General features: G+C 38.1%; 1 pseudogene; it reads left to right on the top strand.

Annotated features, from left to right (window-relative positions):
- Positions 1-2292: 2292 nt before the first annotated feature.
- Positions 2293-3005, top strand: LOC141520315 (guanidinoacetate N-methyltransferase pseudogene; annotated as a pseudogene).
- Positions 3006-7310: the final 4305 nt, after the last annotated feature.

Below are 7310 nucleotides of genomic sequence, written 5' to 3'. Positions count from 1 at the left end.
CCTCCTGGAAGAGAAAATGAAAATAAAATCCCAGAACTCTCAGGGCAAGGAGAAAATATTGTAACGTCTGAAAGAATCAATTTCAATATTAATGGAATCACAGATAGGATAATACAAGATTTAGCAGCATCTACATTAAAGGATTGGAGGGCTCAGAATATGCTATTCTACAGGGCAAAGAAGCTAGGATTACACCAAGAATCACATGCCAAGGAAAGCTCTTTCTGTGTCTGTGTCTGTGTGTGTGTTGGCGGGGGGGACGAACATTTCAATGAAATCTGATGACCAGACCAGAGCTGAATAGAAGATTTGACTTTCAGTTACAAAACCCAAGAGAAGCATAAAAATGTAAGCAGGAAAGAGAAATCATAAGGAGCTTAATAAAGTTAAATTATTTACATTCCTATATGAGAAGATGATTCTTGTAACTAAAAGGTCTCATTATTAGGGCAGTTAGAAGGAATATATTATAGATGGAGGAAAGAGATGTGAGTTGAATATGAAGGGCTGATATCTAAAAAAATTTAAGACTTGAGAAATGCATGAACTGGAAGAAAGATAAAAGTAAAGGTAGAATGGGACAAATAATCTTACACAAAAGAAGCAAGAAAAAACTTTTATAATGGAGGAGAAGATGGGGGAAGCAAGGGGGAGTGAGTTGACCTTATTCTCATTGGAATTGATTCAAAGACACTCAATTGAATATAGAAATCTATATTACCCTATAGGAAAGTAGAAGGGAAAGGAAGAAGAAAAGGGGTGGGGATGATAAAAGGGAGAGGAAATTGGGGGAGGCAGTAGTCAGAAGCAAAAGACTTGAGGAGAGACTATATCCAAAAAGAGATAAAGAACAAAAATAAGTTCTTTTATTTTGTGTGTCTCTGTATATATATATATATATATATATATATATATATATATATATATATATATATTAAAAATTAACTCTTTTATGGTGATAAGAATTCAAAATTGAGGGGATACCCAACAATTGGGGAATGACTGAACAAATTAAGATATGTGATTTTGATGGAATATTATTGTGCTTTAAGAAATGATCAAATGCTCTCAGTAAAATCTGGGAAGACTTATAGAAGTTGAAGTAAAATGACTTGTACTATGTAAAAAGTAAGAGCAATATTATAATGATAATGTAATATGTATGTATTACATTAATGTAATTATAATCAGCTGTGAATGACTTAGCTATTCTCAGCAATACAATAATCCAAGATAACTCTGAAGAACGTATGTTGAAAAATGAACACATATTGAAGCATACTATTTTACTTTATTTTTCTTGAGTTTTTTGTCTACTTTTGTGTATCAGCATGACTAACATCTAAATAATGTTTTGCTTGACATACATGTACAACCTAAATCAAATTGGTTACTATTTCATTGGCGGGGGGGCGTGGAGAGGATGGGAGGGAGAGAATTTGGAACTCAAAGTTTTAAAAAATGAATGTTAAAAATTGTTTTTACATGCATCCCCAGTACCTGACATAGGAGTTTAATAATTTTTTAACTGGCAAAATAAAAATATAATTAATTTTGTTGATTATTTTCCTAATGCTGACTTATTCTTATATCCTGAGTATAAAAACAGCTTGATCATAGTGAATGATTTCTTGGAATGAATTACAGTTTGGTTGGCAGGATATATATATATATATATATATATATATATATATATATATATATATGTGTGTATATATATCTATATATTTGAACATGTACATGTTTGCATATAATTTTGATGTTGATATTAATTATAGTTTCCTATGGTTTTCCTTCCGTATTTTATCCTTTTATTGTTTAGATATTAGGACTATATTTTTCTGCAAAATATTGAAAAGAAAAAGAAATATATGAAAATTCTAGTATCTTGTATGGTCCCATTGTAGAAGATTTATAGGATGACATCACTAAAAGTTGAATAAAGTAGACAGTTATAATTTAGTTGCAGTAACCATAATGAAATCACAGATCAACTTAATATTCATATATATGTCTTGATAAATTAATGTAAAGTGGAAGTCATAGCAAACTCTGATAATTTGTCACCCATATACTGAACTCTTCCTCTTGGGAATTTAAGAGTTTTCACTGCCAATTAATTCAACGAAGAAAGCAAGAGAAATGAAAAGGAAAGTTCTGTCTACATAGCCATGAATTACACAAATGAGGAAACTGTGCAGAAAGATTTAGTAATTTCCTTGGACACAGTTTATAAGGAATACAATCTAACAAGGAATCCAGGTCTTTAAAGTCCAAATTACAGAGCGGACCATGGCCGGCCAGGCTGCCCCGGCGCCCATCTTCCAGGCGGGCGAGGACTGCCGGCCCTTCTGGGCCGAGGCTCTGGCCGGCTACGATGGGCCGACATGCACCTGCAGATCCTGGGCAAGCCGGTGATGGAGAGCTGGGAGACCCCCTACATGCACTCGCTGGCCGCCGCTGCCTCCGCCCGAGGGGGAAGGGTCCTGGAGGTCGGCTTTGGAATGGCCATTTCGTCCAGCAAAGTGCAAGAAGCCAACATCCAGGAGCATTGGAGTGTTGAGTGCAATGATGGCGTCTTCCAGCGGCTTCAGGAGTGGGCCCAGCATCAGCCCCATAAGGTTGTCCCCTTGAAAGGCTTGTGGGAAGAGGTGGTGCCCAATCTGCCTGATGGACATTTTGATGGAATTCTCCAAGACACCTATCCCCTCTCTGAGGAGACCTGGCATACCCATAAATTCAACTTTATCAAGGCTCATGCTTTCCTCCTGCTGAAGCCAGGGGGTGTCCTCACTTATTGCAATCTCACGTCCTGGGGAAAACTGCTGAAGACCAAGTACACGGCTATCAAAAAGATGTTTGAGGAGACCCAGATTGCAGCCCTGGTGGAGGCAGGTTTCAAGAAAGAGAATATCAGCATTACTGTGATGGACCTAGTGCCCCCTGAGGAATGCCACTACTACTCCTTCCCCAAGATGATCACCCCAACAGTCATCAAACACTGAAGATGGCAGTTTTCTCTTCCTACTAGGCTGACCCTGGACTGGGGGCACCAGGGACTCTAGCTTGCTAGGTTTGCTCAGTAGATCCCAGACAACATATTAACAGTACTTGACAGGGAACTTGACACAAGAAGAGAGGCAGAGAGTAAGTAGGGGATTGAGGGACTCTCTAGGCCTGTCTCCTGACTCAAGGTCCCAAGGGTAGTAAAGAGGCTTCTGTTTTAATCCAACAAAAGCATATTAAGCTCTGGGCTGAGCCCAATGCTAGATGTTAAGGTTTAGGATTTTTCTGTCTTTTGATTTGTCTACCATCTTAGTCCTTGAAAGCCACTCAGGACCTTAATTTGTTTCATTTGTAGAAAAGGTACATGTACCTGCTTGACAGGAAAGTTAATAATTAGGCTACCTATATGGAATGTTCTTCACCAAAAGTCTCTCCAAGGAATTGTTTTAAGGAAATAGGCTTCCCCTTTAATGTAGGGCTTATCAAATGCTCAAAATGGTGCTAGAGAAGTCTAGAGCTTGGCCCCCTAGCTTTGAGGGGTTTATACCCCATTTTAGACAGGGTATTGCTAATCCAATAGTGAGTCTAGGGGTCAAATGCTCCTATTATGAGCTTTCCCCTCATTGGAGGGCTTTAAAGAGTCAACATCTACTTGTTGGGGATGGGATTCTTGTTCAGATGATAGCTGAATTAGATTGGGTGACTTCTGGGGTCTCCATAGCACCCCTTGGGATCAGGGAAAATGTTTTCATCTTTCTTTGTAGCCTCAGGGTGTAGCACAGTGCCTGATACTTAATGCTTAATACTTTCTTGTTTGGCCGGTTAACCCCTTTCCTTTGAGATGGGCGGAGCAAAGAGTAGCCACGTGTTATAGATATAGAGAAGACCCAGGTTCTTGTCTCACTTCCCGTGCACACCAGTGTGACTCTGGGCAAGTCACAGAGCCTGGTTCCTCTGAGAATCTTCTTCAGATTAAGCTGCAGATGTGCATCGGTAGAGGAAATTTCTTCATTGGAGTGTCCCCTTTCATCGCTAAAGTCAGAAGTTCAGTCCCTTTCTCTTTATAAGTGAAAAAACTGAGAAGTGATTTGTTCTTAGACACTAAAGTTGGAGTTGGGATCTGAACTCGGGTCTTGAGTCCCAGAGGCTGAGGGACTCTAGGCTCCAGCAGGTTCCACCATCCCATTTGTTCTCTTTCAGTCTGTTTCCCTATGGAAATCCATTTGAAAGCCTTAATTTTTACTAATATACTGTGAGGTCCCCCTCCATCTTTTATTCAGATTTTGATGCTCTTCAGACCAGGTGCTCTACTGGGGTGGCAGAGGTCCTGTGGGGGAAGGGAAGGCCTTATATTTTCTCAGTTGTAGCAGAAAACCTGCTGCTAAAATAATAAAGCAATTCTGACCTAAAGTCCAAATTAAAAACTCTCTTCAGGCTACAAGCCTAGCATTGTATGGTGGAAAGAGCACCAGTTCTGCAGAGAACCTGCTTTCATTTTTTTCCTCAGTTATTAATTACCTGTGTGACTTTAGGTCAGTCATTTAACCTCCTCGTTCTTATTTTCTCATCTGTAGAATGAGAATGGACTATGTGACCTTTGGGGCCTCCTCCATGGTCTTATGTCTTCACTTAATCTGTGCTCTTGATAATTGTAGTTTTTCAGGGGTTACTATGTCTGAGAGCCATGTAGGTCCTGTTTACAACTAATTTCCTATGTTGGAGAGATGAAAAGAGAATTTAGATTTAGAATTTAAATCTGGAAGGGAACTTTGAGATCTAGGAGTCTTACCCCTTATTTTACAAATGGAGAAACTGTGAACTGTGAACTGTAGCTGAATAGAACATATCAGATATTTGGGCATAATCTTATATGCTAGTCTCTTTCTCTACTTCTTTAGAATATTTAGAATAGTTCTTACAATTGTTGCTCATAAATTCTGCCTGAGATTCTTTACAGAATCAATAATATATAAATGTATATGTAGCTTTGTTTTAAGGAGGTAGCATGAAATAATGGGTAGAATTCTGGAATAGGTGTTAGGAAGACCCAGTTTCAAATCCTACCTCATACATTCTTCTAGAAGTTATTTAATCTCTCTATTCCTCAATTTTCTCAGCTGTAAAATAAGGGGGTTTTATTTGTCAGCCTCTAAGTCCCCTTTCAGAGTTGTGCTAGCAAAGGCACCATCCATATAAAAACCTCTGGATTCTAAGACTAAGGAGGTTAGGTCAAAAAAACTGGACACCTGGTATAGGACAGAAGTATCTTTTTCCTCCTTCTTGTCTCCCCTGGGTGGTGGCAGGAAGGATCTATTTAGGTTTCTGTTGGATGACAAAGATTTCTTCTCACTTATGGGCTTTCAGGAAGTCATGTTTCTCCCTAGACAAATGAGTAAGTGAGTCAGTAAGTAATTTTATGATGGTTGGTGGCATACAAGAATTATCCAGTTCTGTGACAGATTTTGCTGTGGAGTTGCTCCAGAAGGGAGCCCCTAGTACTATTCTTCAGCTTCAGAAGAAATCCTTATGTATCCTAGAAGGCATATATCTCTTGAGCCCTAGAATATATTTAATGACTCTTTACAATAGCAGGAGTCACCCTTTTTAAAAATATATTTATTTATTTTCATATTATAATAATCTTGTAAAAGCAGACATAATCCCCCCTCCCCCACACAAAGATAGAGAAATCTCAAGAAAAATAAAGTGATAGGAAAAAGAGTATACTTCAGTCTGTGTTCAGATACCATCTGTTCTGTCTCTAGGATGGGCTGCACAATTTATCAAAAGTTCATCAGAATATTGCTTCAATATTTCTTCCCACAGTTGCTATTTTTAACTGTATTTCCCTCCATTCTATTCTTCCTCACTTTCATTTGTTCAATTCTCTCTCTCCTTTTACCCAATCTCTCTTAAAAGTGAGTTGTATCTGACTAGCCTTTCCCATGATCTTCTCTCTCTTCTATGACCTACACCCCTGATCCCTCCCCCTGTCCTCTTTCTCCCATCCCTTTCCATCTCCTTTTTTCCTCCAGGGGCAGATAGATGTCTATTCTCTATTGAGTGATAGTTATTTCCTCTTTGAGCCTCTTCCGATGAGAATGAAGGCTCACTCATCCCCCCTCACCTTATCCCTCTTCCATTCCATTGCAAAAACTTTTTCTTGACTCATACATGAACTATCTTAGCAATTCTACCTCTCCTTTCCCTTTCTCCCAGTACATTTCTTTTTTGCTCATTGACTTCTATGTAATATACCTTTATATTCAGCTCCCTCCTGTGTATTGTCTATGTATGTTTCTTCTAACTGCTCTAATAAATGAGAAGGTTCATATGAGTTTTCAGTATCATCTTCCCATACAGGACTACAAGTAGTTCAATATCATTAAATCCCTCATAATTTGTCCTTCCCATCCACCCTCTCTATGCTTCACCCAAGTCCTGTACTTGAAGATCAAATTTTCTGTTTGGCTCTGGTCATGTCTACAAGAAAGTTTGAAAGTCCTCTATTTCATTGAATATCCATCATTTTCCCAAAACAGGATGTTCAGTTTTGCTGGGTAGTTAATTCTCGATTGTAATACAAGCTCTTTTGCCTTCCAGAATATCATATTCTAAGTCCTGTGAGCCCTTAATGTAGACACCGCTTAATCCTGACTGTAGTGCCATTATAATTGAATTGTTTCTTTCGGACTGCTTGTAATATTTTCTCTTTGAGTTGGGAGACTCTGTAATTAGTCTATAATGTTCCTGGGAATTTTTATTTTGGGATTTCTTTTAGGAGGTGATAGGTAGATTTCCTCAATTTATATTTTATCCTCTGCTTCTAGGATATCAGGGCAATTTTGCTTGATTATTTCTTGAAAAATGAAGTCTAGGCTCTTTTCCTGGTCATGAATTTCAGGTAGCCCAATAATTTTAAAATTGTCTTTTTCTGTATCTGTTTTTCAGGTAAGTTATTTTTCCAATGAGATATTTCATATTTTCCTCTAGTTTTTCATTCTTTTGGTTTTGTTTTATTGTTTCTTGATTTATCACAAAGTCACCAGCTTCCTTTAGCTCCAGTCTACATTTGAAAGAGTTATTTTCTTCAAAGAGTTTTTTATCCTCTTTTCCATCTGGTCAATTCTAGTTTTAAGGTATTCTTTTCCTCATTGACCTTTTTCCATTTGACCTAAACTGGTTTTTAACATGTTATTTTCTTCCTTATTTTTTTTTGTGTCTCCTTCACTAAGCTGCTAACTTGGTTTTCATGATTTTCCTGCATTGCTCTCATTTTTCTTCCCCATTTTTTCTCTACCTCC

Source organism: Macrotis lagotis, chromosome 4, assembly GCF_037893015.1.
Source record: "Macrotis lagotis isolate mMagLag1 chromosome 4, bilby.v1.9.chrom.fasta, whole genome shotgun sequence".
Classification (NCBI taxonomy): domain Eukaryota; kingdom Metazoa; phylum Chordata; class Mammalia; order Peramelemorphia; family Peramelidae; genus Macrotis; species Macrotis lagotis.
The sequence above is the reverse complement of the archived record's forward strand: the minus strand, read 5'-3'. Positions and strand labels throughout refer to the sequence as shown.